Source organism: Mercenaria mercenaria, chromosome 12 (assembly GCF_021730395.1).
Source record: "Mercenaria mercenaria strain notata chromosome 12, MADL_Memer_1, whole genome shotgun sequence".
In the NCBI taxonomy this organism is placed as follows: Eukaryota; Metazoa; Mollusca; class Bivalvia; order Venerida; family Veneridae; genus Mercenaria; species Mercenaria mercenaria.
In genome coordinates, this window is record NC_069372.1 from 27,392,003 (window position 1) to 27,411,281 (window position 19,279).

The 19,279-nt window shown below is 33.7% G+C and overlaps 1 protein-coding gene across 7 annotated transcripts in view; it reads right to left on the minus strand.

Annotated features, from left to right (window-relative positions):
• The window catches only part of LOC123533786 (glutamate receptor ionotropic, NMDA 2B-like), a 271,661-nt gene that overhangs the window by 84,871 nt on the left and 167,511 nt on the right, over positions 1 to 19,279 (minus strand). The gene's annotated exons all lie outside the window — the stretch shown is intronic.

Genomic DNA, 19,279 nt, shown 5'->3' on the forward strand with positions numbered 1-19,279 from the left:
CTAATCAGACACATTTTTTATCCTGGTGCATAAAATGCTTTCTGTTAATTATGCCGACTGTTTTTTACGTTAAGTAAGAGAAACGCTGACAGGTCAAAATATAATTTATTTTACAGCATTCCATGAAAAACGTGTTTAAGTCCAGGCTAGACCGCTGTCATTTACTTCTTTCAAATGAAACCTTTGGAGTGGTGTATTACTCTGGATAAGTTAATTATCTCAACATTAGGCATGAAAGGTCAAGCCTTTTGAAACGCTCACATATTGAAAGTTAATATAAGAGGTTTTGCCTGCCGATAAATGTTGCAGAATTTTATACTTTTATAGACATACTTCACATCATTTTTAGTCAATTTCATGACGATAGAGATGTACTTATATGCCACTATTTTTGTTTCAAGGCGTCTTGGCTCAAAGACATTCAAAGAAAGGAATGTAGGTTTTTCAGTGCAGAATATTATTTTAAAAAATGAGACTTTAATGTTCTAGGCAGTATTTTAGCTTTGTTCATGCGAATGGTTTGTAAATGTTAGAATACAATAATTCGGATATATTCTAAAGAAAGTTTTAAATATACGAATAAAATTTAAATACATATACAGGTTATCATAAATAAGATTTTTGTATCTTGTCATATTTTTATTACATTTATTGTTAAAATCGTTATAAAGTAATATAAGACAAGCGACATGACGGTTGTAGTGTAGATGGGTTAAACTTTATAAAGTAATATAAGACTAGCGACACGGTGGTTGCAGAGTGGAGATGGGTTAAACTTTATAAAGTAATATAAGACTAGCGACATGACGGTTGCAGTGCAGTGTAGATGAGTTAAACTTTATAAAGTAATATAAGACTAGCGACATGACGGTTGCAGTGTAGATGGGTTAAACTTTATAGAGTAATATAAGACTAGCGACATGGTGATTGCGGTCTTGATGTAATTGATGATGAAATATGAAGTTGGTTGTGAGTTGAGAAATATCAAAGTAAATTCCAGGAAATTAAAATGCGACATACTGGCACCAGCGGTGACAAATTCGTGTAGAATTTATATATGACAGTGCTTATACATTTTTTATGACCATTTGTTGGGATCATAGAGCAGATATTTTGTCATTCTTGTAATGCTGGATACCATAAATAGTAGCTACTAGAATGGAGTTTTACTCGCATGAAATATATCTGGATCAGTATATATATTGAATATTCCAAAGGCCACCGCAAATGCAGTTGGACCGAAGGTAAAAGTTTCACAACGAGAATTAAAATTGAAGGCTGTGCATTGCATGGAGCGACATGGCAGTGTCGATCATAAATTCTAGTGTTAGTTCTGAACTAAACTAAAAGATTCTATCAAGGAACAGTTATCCAGCACTTTGTCAAAAAATGTAGAATCTTATTTAATGTTATTAATGATCGATCTAATGAGCTTTTTGAGTGAGTTTTTTATTCTGAAATATATTTTGAATTTTTAAATGGAAACTGAAGAAAAGCATGAAAACTGAAGAAAAGCTCTCCCTTCCTTTCATGTAAAAACAGATAAGCCCCAGCCGAACAACGTCTTCCTTCACCATGAAAAGCTGGAGAGTCGTCATATGACCGGCCGAACAACAAGTTGTGGTTGTGTCCTATAATATGCACTTACCTATTTACAGATTCAGTAAAAATAATTCAAATATTCATTTATTACCCATTTTCTTCATATGTTCACATTTATTTTCATCTTAAATTTGTCATGGTGTGCGTGCTTAGTTTACAGAAACGCCAAAGATGGTAATTGCAGTCCTAAAACGAATTGTCCCAAACGCATAGTTAATGTTGAATGCATAGGAATATTATTTGGAAACATGTGTTGAAAGTTAGTCAAAGTAAAGTGTAAGCGAGACGAAATCTATTCCCATGGGATAATATTATTATTATAATAATATGCATATTAGAATACTCTAATTATCTAGAAAGTTTTTTATACCTAAAACGTTGCTAATCTCAGACAAATTATTCTTAAGTTACAAAAGGACCATGTGTTAGAATCGAACTATATGTGGACCGAAAGTCTGATTTTTTTTTTTACTTATTATTCATAAATAAAAATTGTTCGACGCGGCAGCGTTACACTTAATTATAGCATTCACCATTAATACCTTAGATATTGCGCACATATTTTCTCATAAAAATACAAAGGGAATGGCAATATCATTTAGAAAGAGCAGTTTTTACTGTAATGAAGATATTGCTTGTTATATAGAGGACATATAAATCAAATTAAGAGTTAGAATTTTAGCTCAAAAGCAGTTTGAAGGCAGACTTGGAATCTTCCTCCACCATTAAAGCTGGATTTTCATCATATGACTTAAACTGACAAAACAAGCCAACAGCAACAACAGAAACATGGCAGTTCTAAAAGAAAACGTTGGAGAGTTTTATCTGCAAAAACATGTTAAAGGTTTTGCAAAGACATATCACTCACGATTAAACATTTTTAATTAAAAGGATGATTTCAAATGACAACAAACACAAAGGCATTTTAATGATAATTAAAATACACAAGAATAATAACAGATTCTTTAAAGTCATTCACATTTAAACATGATATTGAAGTCGCGATTTATATCTATATCAGCACATTTTCGCAACTCCCTTTCATCAATAAAATCTATGAATTTCAGACAGACTGAATGCAAATCTATTTATAACTCAAAATGAAGTCGACATTTACAATTTAATGATATCATTATTTTGTAGACATATAATAAATATAAACTGAAAAGTGTGCTTTCACTCGATAAGACAAAATATAAATAAAGCAAACGAAAATTGGATACATTTCACTGGGTAATAAAATAACGATTCCGTGCAAGGTTAGCTAAAATATATTCCCATACTGAAAGTAGACTAGGTCCCAGAAGCTATTAAACTGTATATGATTGCAAAATATAAATAGAATAACATTTACTGAAACTTGCAAGTGTACTTCGTAAATCATATAGATACATGTTCTGGAAGATTACGAAATTGATTCTGGAAGTGTCTTTAGATAAAATGCCTAAATCAGATAACTTTTAAAAATTTACATTTACGAAATGGATTAAAGATAATACAAACATACATTTAAAGTAATTGAAACTGCATGTATTCCACAGGGTAAAATATATTCATTTAATTTGAGGTTATTTAACAAAAAAAAGTCATAAATATGTCATCTTGCTGATTGTAAATCCAAACCCCAAAAGACTTCGACGGGTTATCTAAACTAGCAATTGAAATATATTTTATTTTTTACATTTGATTACATGTATTTGATATAAAATGATTTATGACTTCTATTAATCATAAACGCGTTTACTCGATAGGGGTTCATTTATATCAATCAAATGCATTTGATATCGATCTGCTGCACTGACAGCTTAATATCTAAAATGAATATTTTGAGAATCCATTTTTATAATCGCAAAGATAACTTTTCCCTGTGTATAAAATTAATAGTGATTAATGATCTCAGAGGCAAAAAAAAAAAACAACAACAACATTCTATTGCAACTCAACTAGTACGATTTGAAGATATTATTAAGAAATGTTGGCTGACTTTTACCATTACTCGAAATAATTTCACTTCGTCAATCAGTTAGTTATTAATTTAAAGACTATGTTTTCGAGATATCTTAGGAATTTGTATATCTAAGTATCGTTCGTTTACAGCAAATTCTTATTAATTGTTAAAATTAGGCGGAATCTTGTAAACGGTCACCTGATACTGATATCGATGGTTTTAAACTATATATGTGTAAATGCTAAAATGACTATATCTCAAAGTACTGTCCCCAGAGTAAGAATGATAGAATTATAGAATTCATAGTTATATTGAAACGTGTAGCAGTTTTATGGTCAATTCCGGAAACAAATAGACCTTAAAGTGATTATGAATATACAAATGTACATGTTTTACACAAAGTACTACAATCATAACAAATTAAGGTATTAAGGTATTCCCTGCAAGAACTTTAAAAACTATTCATACACTGGATTATTAACCCATACTTTGCTATATTTCTAAAATGGACTGTTCCATCATTCAATTTGGGCAGTACCACTTATTATTAAAAGTGGTGTTCACTGAAAATTTACTGACTGAATAGCGAACAGTGCAGATATGCAAGCTGATCTTGGTCTGCACTGGTCGCAAAGACAGAACCACTAGCCACCAGTAGGCTAAAGGTTAACATTATCAGGTTGTGTATAAATATTCTGTTATTGTAGCGCATTCATTAAGTATCACTGCTATTTTGTTCCTATCTTTGCAAGATTCCCATAAGCTAAGATTAATACCGTAAAAATCCCTTCCAGAAAGGCATTATAGGAAGATTTGTCTACAAAAAAACGACGACATTTAACGACATTCGCATGTGGAATTTGTAATTCGGCTTAACGTGTATTTTGTCATAATTTTTACGACATTGTAAAAAAATGAAAACCGTATGCTTGTTTGTTGGATTGTAAGTTCTCTGGCACAATCTAGGTCATATAACGACTTCCCAGCTATAAATGTTGCAGAAAGACCTCATGTGCATCTGCGATCATTATTTATATCTCTGTAGAGCCAAAGTCTTCTCGTAAGCCAGGTAGATGGGTAACGTTGTAAGTTAAAACAATATTACATCTCTTCATACGAAAATCATCAAGAAGTATACACAAACTAGCAGATAACCATTTGAACTATCGAGCTGATTCATTTGCATGACATTTAAATGTACCGATTATTAATAAAATCTAAGCCGGCTTCGAAGTTGTAACATTCAATCATTTCTTAACTCTTAATGAACAAAGCATGATGATGTAAGGCAGCAGATTCCTCAACTGTTAAATGTTATTTCTAGAGACTCCGACGCACCTTACATCTATTTCATCTCTTGATTTTACAATTCTTATCGGAATATTCTTAACATCGGTTAGATACAGACTAAATGGTTGAATAATGGATTAAAAACATTCAATTTATTAACTTTTCGTTTTTTTTTACTGCTATAATCGGTGATAAGGACGTCTTAGAGGTAATTTGGGGAAATATATTTCGGAAATAATATAGATATAACACTGCTAAATTGTGTTATTCAAACAGTATTTAAAGACACACCACAACCTAGTGACGTATTTTTTCCATCCACTTGAAGTTCGTGGTGGGTCTTTAAGTTAAGGACATACCCTTACTCCTTTATTGTCATCAGGGTAAAGTTTAATGGCATACAGACTTGTTTCGTCCATTTTTCGAATTTTTACATTTTAGAACTAAATCGGAGGATTTCGGCCAAAGTTACAGGTAAACCTTTTATAAAAATATGTGATGGTATTCGATTATCTATTCATCAATTTAAAGGAATATATTGTAAGATTTGTTTCGAGAAATTGACAATTGTACTTCATCTCACTATGTTGTGCACTATCTCAATTTCCGAACCTATTCTCAGAACAAATCAATAAAACTCTGTTTCAAATCTGTTAGCATGTCCTACGAATGAATAAGCAAAATATTGCAAAATTTATTTTTAAAAAAAACAACAACTTTTCACTTGTAAATTATTTTATGTATATTGTAGAATAGAGATTCCGTTGAATTTAGTAAGTGCTGATTAATAATACACTAGTCTTGAAAAAGAAGAAGAATGACTCTAAACGAGTATTGAGACACGCGCCCAAAAAAACGTTTAGTCAAAACTAGGTATCTATTGACTATTTCATGCAGATTATTGTGGTTTTGAATTTTGTTTCGTGATTATTTTGCACAGTCTATTGATGACTAAGTTCAAACTTATCACTTGTCAATGCTTTAATTATGCCATTAAAACCCTGTTGCTTTTTGAACCACCAGGCGGTATTGCTATCCCGAGACGACTCATCAAGTAAAAAGGTATTGAAAACTGGATAAATGTAGTTATAAACCGACGCTGACTTACCTAAAGAATACTTGTGTTTTGATAACTTTTACTATCTGTTTTGAAAATATATTTTTATCTGTCTGATATGACAATATTCCAACAGTTCACTATTATTATAATATTTACTCTCCCAGAGAAAGATTATTAACCGTACTGTCTATGAAACATTATTCTACATTCCCATGAGACATATTGTAATTTAGTCTAATGTGTTTTCCTCTGTTACAAATCATAAAGATGCAGACAGTCCAGTAGAAATGATTCGAGGACGAAAATAGGTGTTAAAGGCTTTTTATCAAGGGAGGCTGCTATAATTTATAGGTCGTAATTATCAACATTGCATTCGTCCTGTCCTTCGGGACATTGTCTGATTGGCTAGCCTAGTTTAAAAAAGTAACAACCTAGCAGTGAAGCTCTTATGAGTTTAGAGATATTTCTTAGGTTTTGTTTGGGAAAACAGTTTCGGGTGAAACAGATATAATCTTGGGAGGTAGGGTTTGAGTTTAATTTACATTTTTGCAGAGATGTTTTAGACTCAGAGGTTAAAGTTTGAGGACATGGAGACGAACTGTCTACTAAGAACATTAACTTTGGTAACGTGATACAGTATGTTACAGTAAGTTACATCATCTTGTTTCAAAGATGCGACGCCACTACTTTCTACTTAATGGTGCTTCATGAAAGAGTAAATTCTTCGTTTTAACCTGGTTGTGAAGTTAATGTTTGTGTCTTCAAAGAATCTTATTTGTAAAGTTTATTATGAAATAAGTTCATGGTCCGTGCAATAAATGCACCAATTTGACAATGAATTCCAAATGACGCACAGTTATAGTTTACATTAAGATTAGAAAATGTCACAGTTTTATTAACGTTAATATTTAAAATTTTATTGTGGTCTAATTCTAAGATGTAATATATACATAACTTATTTGTTCCAGTTTGTAATAACAAAACAGCTTGTATTAAATTCCATAATGCACTGGTTAGAAGAAAGCGTGTTATGCGTAAAACGCAGTAAACATTTCTGGGCTTCTTAAGCGAATTATGTTTTTATCAGAGGGAATGCATGTAACACACATGTTCATAACAAAACAAATATAGCACATCTGCAAAATGAATTGTGTTGACTAAAACATTATATATATCAACATTAAAACAGGTACGATTTTTCCGTGGACAAATTAGCCAACTTCATACAGCACTTCTCAGTTCAAAATCTATTAAAATATATTTGTGTAAATTACTTTCGATCTTTACAGTGCAGTTAAAGAAAATCAGAAAGACAACAACACTTACAAACTATGACTGATATGAATCCCCCATGTTCGTGTTAGCAATTTGTACAATTGAGCTGAAGAAAAAATCTTTCTATTTCCACTTAACGCATCAATTTAAACCATATTGCAAGCTTGGTAGTACTTGCGTTTTTATACTGTTCATTCTATAAACAAAAGATTGACAAACATGGCACAGTGTCTTAAAGTATTTACTTTATTAACTTTTTTAAGACACTTTATAAATCTGTTATAAAGACTGGCACACGTGAAGTAAAACGTAACTTACTATGGTTCACTGCATTTCCTTTGATGTTTTAGAAGCAGGCGCTCTCGTTAGATGTAAGTAAGTAAGTAAATTCTTTATTTAAAGAGGGTAACCAATTTAGCAAAGCTAATCTTCCATGGGGCCCTCTTACGACTAGAATGAACGACTAGAATGTACAGTATTGTGATCATATTGATAGTGTATGGAGTTAACAATGGTGAACTTAATACTGCTTATGTTTTATACTTAAAAAACTAATATTTACTAGCTAACCACCACTATAACTCAGAAAATGAGACAGAAAACGATAAGAACATACACATCTCTCATTTATTTTTGTAATTTCATATAATATCTCTTTACTGAAACATGCAGCGTTTCCCTTGACAAATTAGCAAGCATTCACAAAAAGACATAATAGGAGATATTGACAGATAAATCTTTTCCCAACGATATCATTTCATCATAAAATAGTTAATTACGTAATAATTATCGTGGGATTCTTTACATCTCTGTGTATTTATACTAGTGTTCAGACAGTACATCCGTATTATTCTAGTGCGGGCTATAATTTATGGTTAAGATAAAAAAGCCATTAAGATATAATCTAGTTTGCATTCACACTAGGCAGTGAAATGCGGATTTAGGTATATATATGCAAAAGGCATGAACATTTGTAAGCATTGTTGCATTATGGGAAGTAAACATGTATATAGAAACATGGTAGTTTTAGGAATTGATCTGTAATAAACAAAAAAGAAAAAAACAAGGAGGCCTGCAGATATAGGATGTAGAATTCGCATCCATTGTTCATAAACACTTAAGATAACCATGCGGTATTCTCCCGCAAAAAAGTCAGACTTGGTGTAAAAACCATTAATAGATTTTAAAACCGTAATAGTCCACATGTATGTTCACACTAGTGAAATAAATGTAGATTAATTTTTATATTCTGTTACATTAATTGTTTTTTAATCCACTTGACCTTCAAATAATACACATTCTAATACAATTTGTTTGGGACGCACACTGGATTAAAAAATAAATTCGTTTTAAAACATTTTTAAACTGTAGTCTGAACATATTATTAGAAAGATAAATATATGCGTCCAATCATTTAATTATGTTGTATTGACGTTGTAGATTTCACGTTGTTGGAATATATTTTACTATGAAGTCTGTCAGCAAATGCTAATCTTCGCAGACACTTTAAAACCGACAAAAGTTTGCTTCGATTTTACCATTTAGTTATCGTGGTAGAAAAGTGTCTCGTAAATGAACATTCTAATGTGAATAATGCCTTATAAAGGTGACCGCAGCTGTGGAAAACAAGAGGGTCATGATAACCCTGGATCGCTCACCTGAGTAATATGAGCTATATTTTTAAATGTCAAACTGATGATTTTTAGAAAATTTTTGGAAGATTTTCCAATGTAAAATCTGGGGGGAGGGGGGGTCAAGATTTGAACAAATTTTGTAGAGGTCCACTAGGCAATGCTACATGTCAAATATCTAAGCTCTAGACCTTCTGGTTTATTTTTAGAAAATTTTGAAAACTGTTCTATGTACAATCAAGTAGCCCCATGGGGGCGGGGTAAATTTGACCCCGGGGATCATTATTTGAATAAATTTTGTAGAAGTCTACTAGGCAGTGCTACATGTCAAATATCTAAGATCTAGGCCTTCTGGTTTATTTTTAGAAAATTTTTGAAGATTTTCCTATGTAAAACCAAGTGACCCTTGGGGCGGGATCAATTTTGACCCCGGGGGTCATGATTTGAACAACTTTAGTAAAGGTCCACTAGGCAATGCTACATATCAAATATCTAAGCTCTAGGCCTTCTGGTTTATTTTTAGAAAATTTTGAAGATTTGTCTATGTACAATCAAGTAACCCCCTTGGGCGGGGTCAATTGTACCCCGGGGGTCATGATTTGAACAAAGTTTGTAGAAGTCTATTAGGCAATGTTACATATCAAATATCTAAAATCTAGGCCTTCTGGTTTATTTTAAGCAAATTTATGAAGATTTCCCTATGTACAATCAAGTAATTCCTGGGGCTGGGTCAATTTGACCCTGTGGGGTCAAGATTTGAACAAATTTTGTAGAGGTCCACTAGGCAATGCTAAATGTCAAATATCTAAGCTCTAGACTTTCTGGTTTATTTTTAGAAAATTTTGAAGATTTTTCTATATACAATCAAGTAACTCCATGGCGGCGGGATCAATTTGACCCCGGAGATCATGATCTGAACAAATTTTGTAGAAGTCTACTAGATAATGCTACATGTCAAATATCTCAGATCTAGGCCTTCTGGTTTATTTTTAGAAATTTTTTGAAGATTTTCCTATGTAAAACCAAGTGACCCTTGGGGCGGGGTCAATTTTGACCCCGGGGGTCATGATTTGAACAACTTTAGTAGAGGTCCACTAGACAATGCTACATATTAAATATCTAAGCTCTACGCCTTCTGGTTTATTTTTAGAAAATTTTGAAGATTTTTCTATGTACAATCAAGTAACCCCCTTGGGCGGGGTCAATTTGACCCCGGGGGTCATGATTTGAACATAGTGAAATTTTTTGGAAGATTTTCCGATGTAAAATCAAGTATCCCCTGGGGCGGGGCCAAATGTACCCCAGGGGTCATGATTTGAATAAAGTTTGTAGAAGTCTATTAGGCAATGTTACATATCAAATATCTAAGATCTAGGCCTTCTGGTTTATTTCAAGCAAATTTATGAAGATTTCCCTATGTACAATCAAGTAACCCCTGGGGCTGGGTCAATTTGACCCTGGGGGGTCAAGATTTGAACAAATTTTGTAGAGGTCCACTAGGCAATGCTACATGTCAAATATCTAAGCTCTAGACCTTCTGGTATATTTTTAGAAAATTTTGAAAAATTTTCTATGTACAATCAAGTAACCCCATGGGGGGCGGGGTAAATTTGACCCCGGGGATCATTATTTGAATAAATTTTGTAGAAATCTACTAGGCAATGCTACATGTCAAATATCTAAGATCTAGGCCTTCTGGTTTATTTTTAGAAATTTTTTGAAGATTTTCCTATGTAAAACCAAGTGACCCTTGGTGCGGGGTCAATTTTGACCCCGGGGGTCATGATTTGAACAAATTTAGTAGAGGTCTACTAGGCAAGCTACATATCAAATATCTAAGCTCTAGGCCTTCTGGTTTATTTTTAGAAAATTTTGAAGATTTGTCTATGTATAATCAAGTAACCCTCTTGGGCGTGGTCAATTTGACCCCGGGGGTCATGATTTGAACAAATTTTGTAGAAGTCTACTAGGCAATGCTACATGTCAAATATCTAAGACTAGGTCTTCTGGTTTATTTTTTTAAAAAATTTGAAGATTTTCCTATAGAAATCTATGTAAAATCAAGTGACCCCTGGGACGGGGTCATGATTTGAACAATTTAAGTAGAGGTCCACTAGGCAATGCTACATGTCAAATATCTAAGCTCTAGGCTTCTGGGTTTTGAGAAGAAGATTTTTTAAGATTTTCCTATGTAAAATCAAGTGACCCCTGGGGCGGAGTCAATTTTGACCCCGGGGTCATGATTTGAACTAATTTGGTAGAGGTCCACTAGGCAATGCTTCACACCAAATATCTAAGCTCTAGGCTTCTGGTTTTTGAGAAGAAGATTTTTAAAGTTTTTCCTTTCAGTTGCCATGGCAACCAGAGTTCTGCATGGAATTCAATTCTTTGAACAATTTTGTAGAGCTTCACCCAAGGAACATTCCTGTGATGAAATTGGACTAGCGGTTTATGAGGAGATGTCGTTTAAAGTAAAAGTTTACGGACGGACGACGGACGGTGAGTGATCAGAATAGCTCACCAAGAGCCTTTGGCTCTGGTGAGCTAAAAAAAACTGTATGAGCTATACTAACATTTTCCGAGTGATTTTGATAATATTTTTTTATAAAAGAATATAATGATACTTAATGACTTATTGGTGAAGGAAATAAATCACAATACCCTAAAATCAATAAATTGCTTTGTTCAAAAATAACTTTCCTACCAGGTTTGTAATTTCTAACGAAAAGAATTCTCCTTAGTTTTCCGAAACCAAGTCTTAATTTCTTACCATTTCTTTACTTATGAGGCTGACAGCTTTTTGCATTTATTTAGAAGTTATTTCATGATATTATACATTCGCTTAAATAGAGCTTCATGGTCCTTATTAATGTTACTCCAATAATGATGATAAAGAAACCTATATATTCACAGGAAGCCCTCAAAGAACTTTTGATCCATCAAAAAGCAATTTCACTAACACATTAAAAATACTGCAGGAAGTTAATTAAAATATTCATTAATGACATGGAATATAGATATTTAAGATATAAACACAATATGATTATTTCCCGTTAGTAATATTACGCCAAAATGATCTACAATGGTAGTCAAACATCTTGTATAAAATCATTTTGTGCAATGGTATTAAATTTGGCGTGTGCTCCATTTTGTCGTCTGTCAATTTTCCACGTTTAGAAAAGAGATGACAGATTAAAACATAATTGTACTTTATGACCCTTACTGGGAGAGAAAACTTAACACATATCTGTTGTTAAATGGTCATGGAATGCCCTTATTTATTTGTACAACATATAAGAATTAATCATTGAATTGTAATACAAATGTATAAGCGTTGCATTGGAAATCATTTTTCTATAAAACAGTCAGTGAAAACAGATGTATAAGATTAACGAATGGTAACGAAATGTGAAGGGTTCGTTCGAAATGGCAAAACTGTAAAACAATGTATAAAATTCTTGAATGGACACAAAATGTAGGCGGTTTGTTCGTAATAGCAGACAAAACAATAACATTAAAATGTTTTTGACATGGGTACCTCCTTGTATTTTTAATAACTACAGTGGTGCAGGGGATGGCGGTGGGCCAAAACGCGTATTTTTCTTTGTGTTTATCTAACCCACGCTAAAGTAGACTGATTAATCCGGTTCTGACCAGTTTTGATAGAACTAAATACCTGACCATTTGCCGTCATATTCCTGACGGTTACTCCCTCCCAGTTCATGTCATAAAATACGCTACACTGTGAAGTGTAGCTTCTCTTTATGACCCTTACTGGGAGAGAAAACTTAACACATATCTGTTGTTAAATGGTCATGGGATGACCTTATTTATTTGTACAACATCAACCAAAACGCGTATTTTTCTTTGTGTTTATCTAACCCACGCTAAAGTAGACTGATTAATCCGGTTCTGACCAGTTTTGATAGAACTAAATTCCTGACCATTTGCCGTCATATTCCTGACGGTTACTCCCTCCCAGTTCATGTCATAAAATACGCTACACCGTGAAGTGTAGCTTCTCTTTATGATAAACTTGTCAGTTCTTAAGTGGACAGTTGTCATTTACGCCTTTTAAAAGAAACCTTAGGTGTGTTTTGCTTTTGACAAGTTAATTATCATTACATTAGACAAGACAAGTCCAACATTGTCAAACGGTCATACATTAAGTTTATAAGGTTAGATGTTTTGCTTTGGATTTTTCAATGTATATATTTACACACATAGATAAGCAACTTCTATATAAACATCTGAAATTCCACATGCAACGTAAACACAGGCATTTCATCTGGATATAAGGGTTTTATTGCTACAGACTGTATCCCATAAATAATGTACAAGATAAAGTTTTGTCATATGACATATGTCATGTTGTTATTTTCAATTATGATTCCATTCCTCTTTGGAATATCAAAAGATTGAAAACATGATGTAGTCACGATTATCATACTATGACCAAAAACATCGAATCTCCGGGGGTCGCCGACACGACAAAATGATAATCTTGCAGACTCGGTTTGACTGAGCCTGTTCATGGGCGATTATGGAAATGCACGATACCGTCCACACCATCTAGTCCCGGAATGTCTGTTTGTTTTTTGTCGTTTTTCAACAGTATTTCAGTTATGTAACCTAAATAACCAGTGTTCCTCGAGTCTGTGCCGGTACAAACAAGTTCTCCGCAAGTAACTGCCAACTTCCCACATGAATCAGAGGCGGACGAATGATTTCAGACACAATGTCTTTATTCAAATCGTCACGAAGAATATACGCCTAGCAGTCCTGGGATGAGCAAAATACAACATAGTATAAAAGAAAAAAACATCCGCGGATGTGTTATACAGGGATGAAGATGGAAACCATAATGATTCACATTGTGTAATTCAATTTCAATCGGTGTATGGTCGAAAAACTTAAGAGCACCACTAAAACAGCAAAAATGTCGTGCCGAAGATCTAAAATGATCGATGATATAATGTAGAGATAGGAATTTTACACACGGTACAAACAGAGCTGCCTAGGCCTTGAACTTTCACACAAGAAAATGTTTTAATTGTTTTCCTATAGAAGTCTTTGTAAAATCTGGGACCCCCAGGGTAGGGCATCTTTTTACTCCAGTGGCAAAATTTGCACAACTTTGGTAGAGGACTACTAGGCAATGCAACATACCATACATCAAAAGCCTAGGCCTTGCAGTTTCAGACAAGAAGATTTTTAAAGTTTTTTCCTATATAAGTCTATGTAAAAATTGGGACCCCGGGGGCGGGGCATTTTTTTCACCCCAGGGAAATAATTCCAACAGCCTTGGTAGAGGACCACAAAGAAATGCTACATACCAAATATCAAATGCCTAGGTTTTGTGGTTTCAGACAAGAAAGTTTTCCCTATATAAGTCTATGTAAACCATGAAACCCCCGCGCCGGGGCCATATTTGACCCTAGGGGGATAATTTGAACAATCTTAGTAGAGGGTCACTAGATGATGCTACCAAATATCAAAGCCCTAGGATATGTGGTTTTGGACAAGAAGATTTTTTATGTTTTTCCTTTTTGTTACCATGGCAACCACAGTTCTGTATGGAATTCAATTCTTTGAACATTTTTTAAAGAAGACCATTCAAGGAATATTCCTGTGAAGTTCCATCAAAATTGGCCTAGTGAGTTGAGGAGGAGATGTTGTTTAAAGGAAAGTGTGGACGAACGACGGACGGACGGACGCCTGACGATGAGCGATCACAACAGCTCGGTTTGCTTGAGTCTGCTTGACTGCCAATGTTCAAGCCCAGTGTTTTAGCGGAAACCCTATAAATGTCCGGACACTCAGTCGTAATTCTTAATAGGCTTAATATGATCTTTATTTATTTAATTAGCAGATGAACTTATTACTATTTTGAGGAGTATACCACACCGAATCTGATTCTATAAAGATAAAACTAGAAGACGTAAAAAAGGCTATTGTGGTCTTAAGCCGGTGGTAGGGGGCGTGAGAGGAGTTGCACATTTTATTACCTCGCATGAACAGACTCAAACCGAGTCTGCTATTATTCTTCTCGGTTGCATTCTTTGCTTCCAAAGAACCTTAGAACAGATTTATAAAATCTGGTACATGAAAGATAGAAACATGACGATCACAACGGCGATAGAATTTTGTAAATTTATGGTTGCGGTGTTAAATGGGTTTATGTATAACTGTACATTGTCAAAGAGACTCATAGTATGCGATTCTTGAAATAAGTTACTTCATCTGTCTATTAAAATATCAAAAATAATGCTATATACGAGACATTCAAAGCATTTCAAAATGGCCACCGCCAGTGCAAACCAGAAAAAGATGTTTCTAAAAAGGAATTTAAGCGATAGGTTGATAATTCTGATTTCTATGTAAACAAGCATTGAAACTACATATTGTGATTTGTTAATTTTTAATCACTAGAAAACGCATCTTTTGAGGATAAATTTATTTTCACATGTGTCAGCACAGTTGTAGGCTATTGAGATTAAAACATACTATTTTTCTAGATCTATCCAGAAATTAAAAAATAAATGTTTTATCTTTTATGCGTATATAAAAAGGTATGTGTCATGTACGTACAATAAAAAGTGGATATTCATGGTTTACATATTTATGAAAACTAAACATTCTATTCCATATATGAGAAATTGAAAAACAAAACAATGTAACCGGTAGTCGTAAAGAATAAAGGTCATGTATAATGATAATTTTACCAAACAATTCAAAATCGCCGAAGATGTTTGCTGCTTTTAGCGCCAGCGGCTTGTAGCTTACCAGGGTATTTTGCAAAAGTCAGCATACCAGTAAAATTCTTTCCGATTTATAAAGCTTTTACAAACTCATTTCAAATAAGGACAATTCACATGTAGTATTTTCATCTTCAGTTTGCTTTGTGTTTGCTAAAAGTGCATGAACAGCTTACGGGGAAACCACGATGACAAATGCAAACTTAAATACAACCGTAACAAACGGTCCAATATCAAGAGTGAATTTTCAAGATATAGGAATATTACTAGGGGAGTATGTGAATATTATTGGGTGAAACGGGAATTATTGCCAGTGAGACCACAGCCTGAACAATATTAGAATATTTAAACGATTTAACCCAAAATACCGCAAGTTCAGTTGGTCTTCGTAGCTCTAAATAACAAAAGCACTAGGTGCTAACATCAGACAACATGCAGACCTTAAATGTGAATACTAGTTATTGTTTACAAATTTTTATAGCAGTTTGAAACAAGGTTGAATTTAGCTTTGCCTTAAGTATCTCATACTTTTTTTAAACAATATGCATATAAAATGGTAGCTTCCGTAAAGTCAAGGCAAAAGATCTTGACGTTGGAATATTGGAAGTCTGAGTGAAGTGAAAGTGGGGATAATTTTTCGATGAAGAGATAAAATGTAAATGGTAGATACCAGCATGTGCAACGACTTGAAAAACGTGTTAATTATTGCTTGTGTAATAAATGCTTCAAATGTACCAAAAGCAAATTGATGCCATACGTTTCGCAGAGAGATAATTAAAAACGTATACAATTATCACGTTGGAAGTATTGAAAGAAAACATTGTTTTAAAAAATAGATTAACTTGACTATCTAAGTCAACAACTGAATTCTGTTTATTCAAATTCATTTTTACAATCGAAGAACTGACCTGACCATCTTTGTGAACAATAGACTTCTACTTATACAAATCTTATTTTACAATCCTATACCTGTTAAATAGATATAGCTGAAAGTCCATTTTTTTCCAGTATAAATTCTAACAAATCCCGTTTCTTTAAAATCCTCATAAGCAATCAGGTTTTAACTCTCACAGAAAACATGCTGATGCCTGCTCATGTCCTAAATAATGCCCAAAGACCCACCTGTTAAAGCTTGACTATTACCATGTTACTTGAGATATTAACAACAACAACGCGGACCTTTAGCCTGAACGTATTCATCAGGAAACACTTGGTAAATAATGTATGCTCTGTCAGTACATTTTTCATGAACTTCAGTAACCGCCTCTCCCTAGAAGAGGGTACTCATGAATTTTAGACATAGTTTAAAGACTCAACGTAAGAAGTTTTCGGGTGGATTTAAGAAATATTAAATTTCAACTGCAAAAATAAGATAAATATAATCATCCTTTCAGCCATGATACAATTACATTTGGGGCTCTTAATACGTTTATATCTGACTCTTTCAGAAAGAAATTGTTGCTAATTGAAATAAATGACAGCTTGCATTGCAGGCAAAGAAACAAAAGATGTTAGTTAACGATTCATACGACATTTTGTCTGCGTACGCAAAGGGGTGTATAAAATTTAAATTTAACATGGTGTGTTTATATGCCAAAGCACTTCAACGCTATTGATTGGGAATAGATATGTGTCACGAAGCACAATATTTGAGTAACCATTTGAAACATCGTGAAGGTTTTGCACTTGAACAATACTGACACATGTTCAACACTACGATTTCCTGCTCTATGTGTAATGCATCTGATTCTGGAAGGACTTAAAAACAAACAAAAAATCTTATATTTTGTAGCTTTCCAAACGTTCTTTGGTTTAACTATCAATGGATAACGCGTATAACACTTAAATAAGTAACTAAAATATTTTATATTCCGCAGAGTAATAGCGTAATCATTCCATGCGCGGTAATTTGATAATATTCTCACGATGAAAGTACATCAAGTCCCAGAGCAACTCGGCGGAATATTGAAGCTAGCAAATGAACCATTTTTCAATTTTGTATTCCAGTCTTTCATTTTATTGCATGTGTTCGAATTTATATAACTGGTAGGCTGTAAAAATCATTTATGACTAACCTTCTTTTATCGAAGTAGTCAACAGGCGTCTAGGTATTTCGAATCGATCACATTTCTATCGACTATGGACTTCTTAATTCAAATGAACTTACACAAATACATTTGAATAAAAGAACATTTATCTTATTTTATTTAATGACAGTTTATAAAAAATCTTACCTGGCTAAGAAATTATATTTCTCAATGCCTCCCAAAAATGACTAACTTTCTCTTGTTAGTGAAGCTATACATAAAACAAAATAAATGATGTATTTTTTTATTCTGCATTAAAATTAAATCTTTAGATATTCGTTTCGTCTGTTATATCAAGGTCGGTTAGAGTTGTGTGTTTTAACACAAAATTTATTTTATTAAATTATTGATCGTATTCATATACAGTTTATATAATAATACTAACTGTGAAGAGCAATAAAAAATCCGTTACATGTATAACTAGAATTAATATGGATGATTTATATTTTTCGAAAACTGTTTAGGTAAAATCACTATATCTCATCATTTTTTTATCACCTTACTAATTTCAATACGATGGAATAATGATATCCATTGTCCTACCCGAAAACATTAAGTTATTACGTACACATATGTGCCGTGCCATGAGAAAACCAACATAGTGGGTTTGCGACCAGCATGGATCCAGACCAGCCTGCGCATCCGCGCAGTCTGGTCAGGCTCCATGCTGTTCGCTTTTAAAGCCTATTGGAATTGGAGAAACTGTTAGCGAACAGCATGGATCCTGACCAGACTGCGCGGATGCGCAGGCTGGTCTGGATCCATGCTGGTCGCAAAGCCACTATGTTGGTTTTCCCATGGCACGGCACATATGTGTACAAGCATAATACTCATTAAACATAATCACTGTAAAGACTTTCCAAACAAATCCATGTGCAGGGGATTCTGAAACAATGCGTTATTGTTGCGGGTTGTTTCAATATAACCAGACGGTGTTTTGTATCTATACTCTAACGACTGCATACGATATTCCCATAAGTGAGGATTATTACTGAAAACAAGTATCCAAGTATGGCGTTATCTCAAGATTTTTCTACAAAAACCGGATGTCAGTTAACTGCATTTGTGTGGGAAATTGTAATTCTGCTTCTTGCGTTTTTGACGTTCAGATTGCTCGTTTTATTGAAATTTAAGTCTCGCAGACACCATTTAGGTCAAATGGCGATTTTCCAGCTTTAAGTGTAGAGGAAGACACCCAGATGACTCTAGGAGCGTTTTTTAATGAACACGTATGTTGATTAACCACCAATCTTCCGAAAGCGTATGGAGGATTTCCTTAGTAAAATGATGACCTCCTTGTACTAACTGGCAGTTAAAGATATGAAATTGAGCTAATTCTGATGCTCGACTTTAAAAGGTACATTTCACTAAATTAAGCGTGGCAAGAGAATCCAAAGAAGCTTCATTGTGTTGATGTTCAGAGTTTGTTAACTGAAAATGATGGTAGGTTCGAATCCTATCATGAACTGGTTATACATCTTAACCCTTCAGTCTAGAAATTAGAAGCCGCTTTAAGTAAGAAAGCAAAAGAAGCAATATGAAAGAGTTGAAATTTCAAATCGGTGGGAATCTATATAATCTTAACTGACTTGAACACTAACTCCACCCTCGCTAATTTTCCAGCTTTT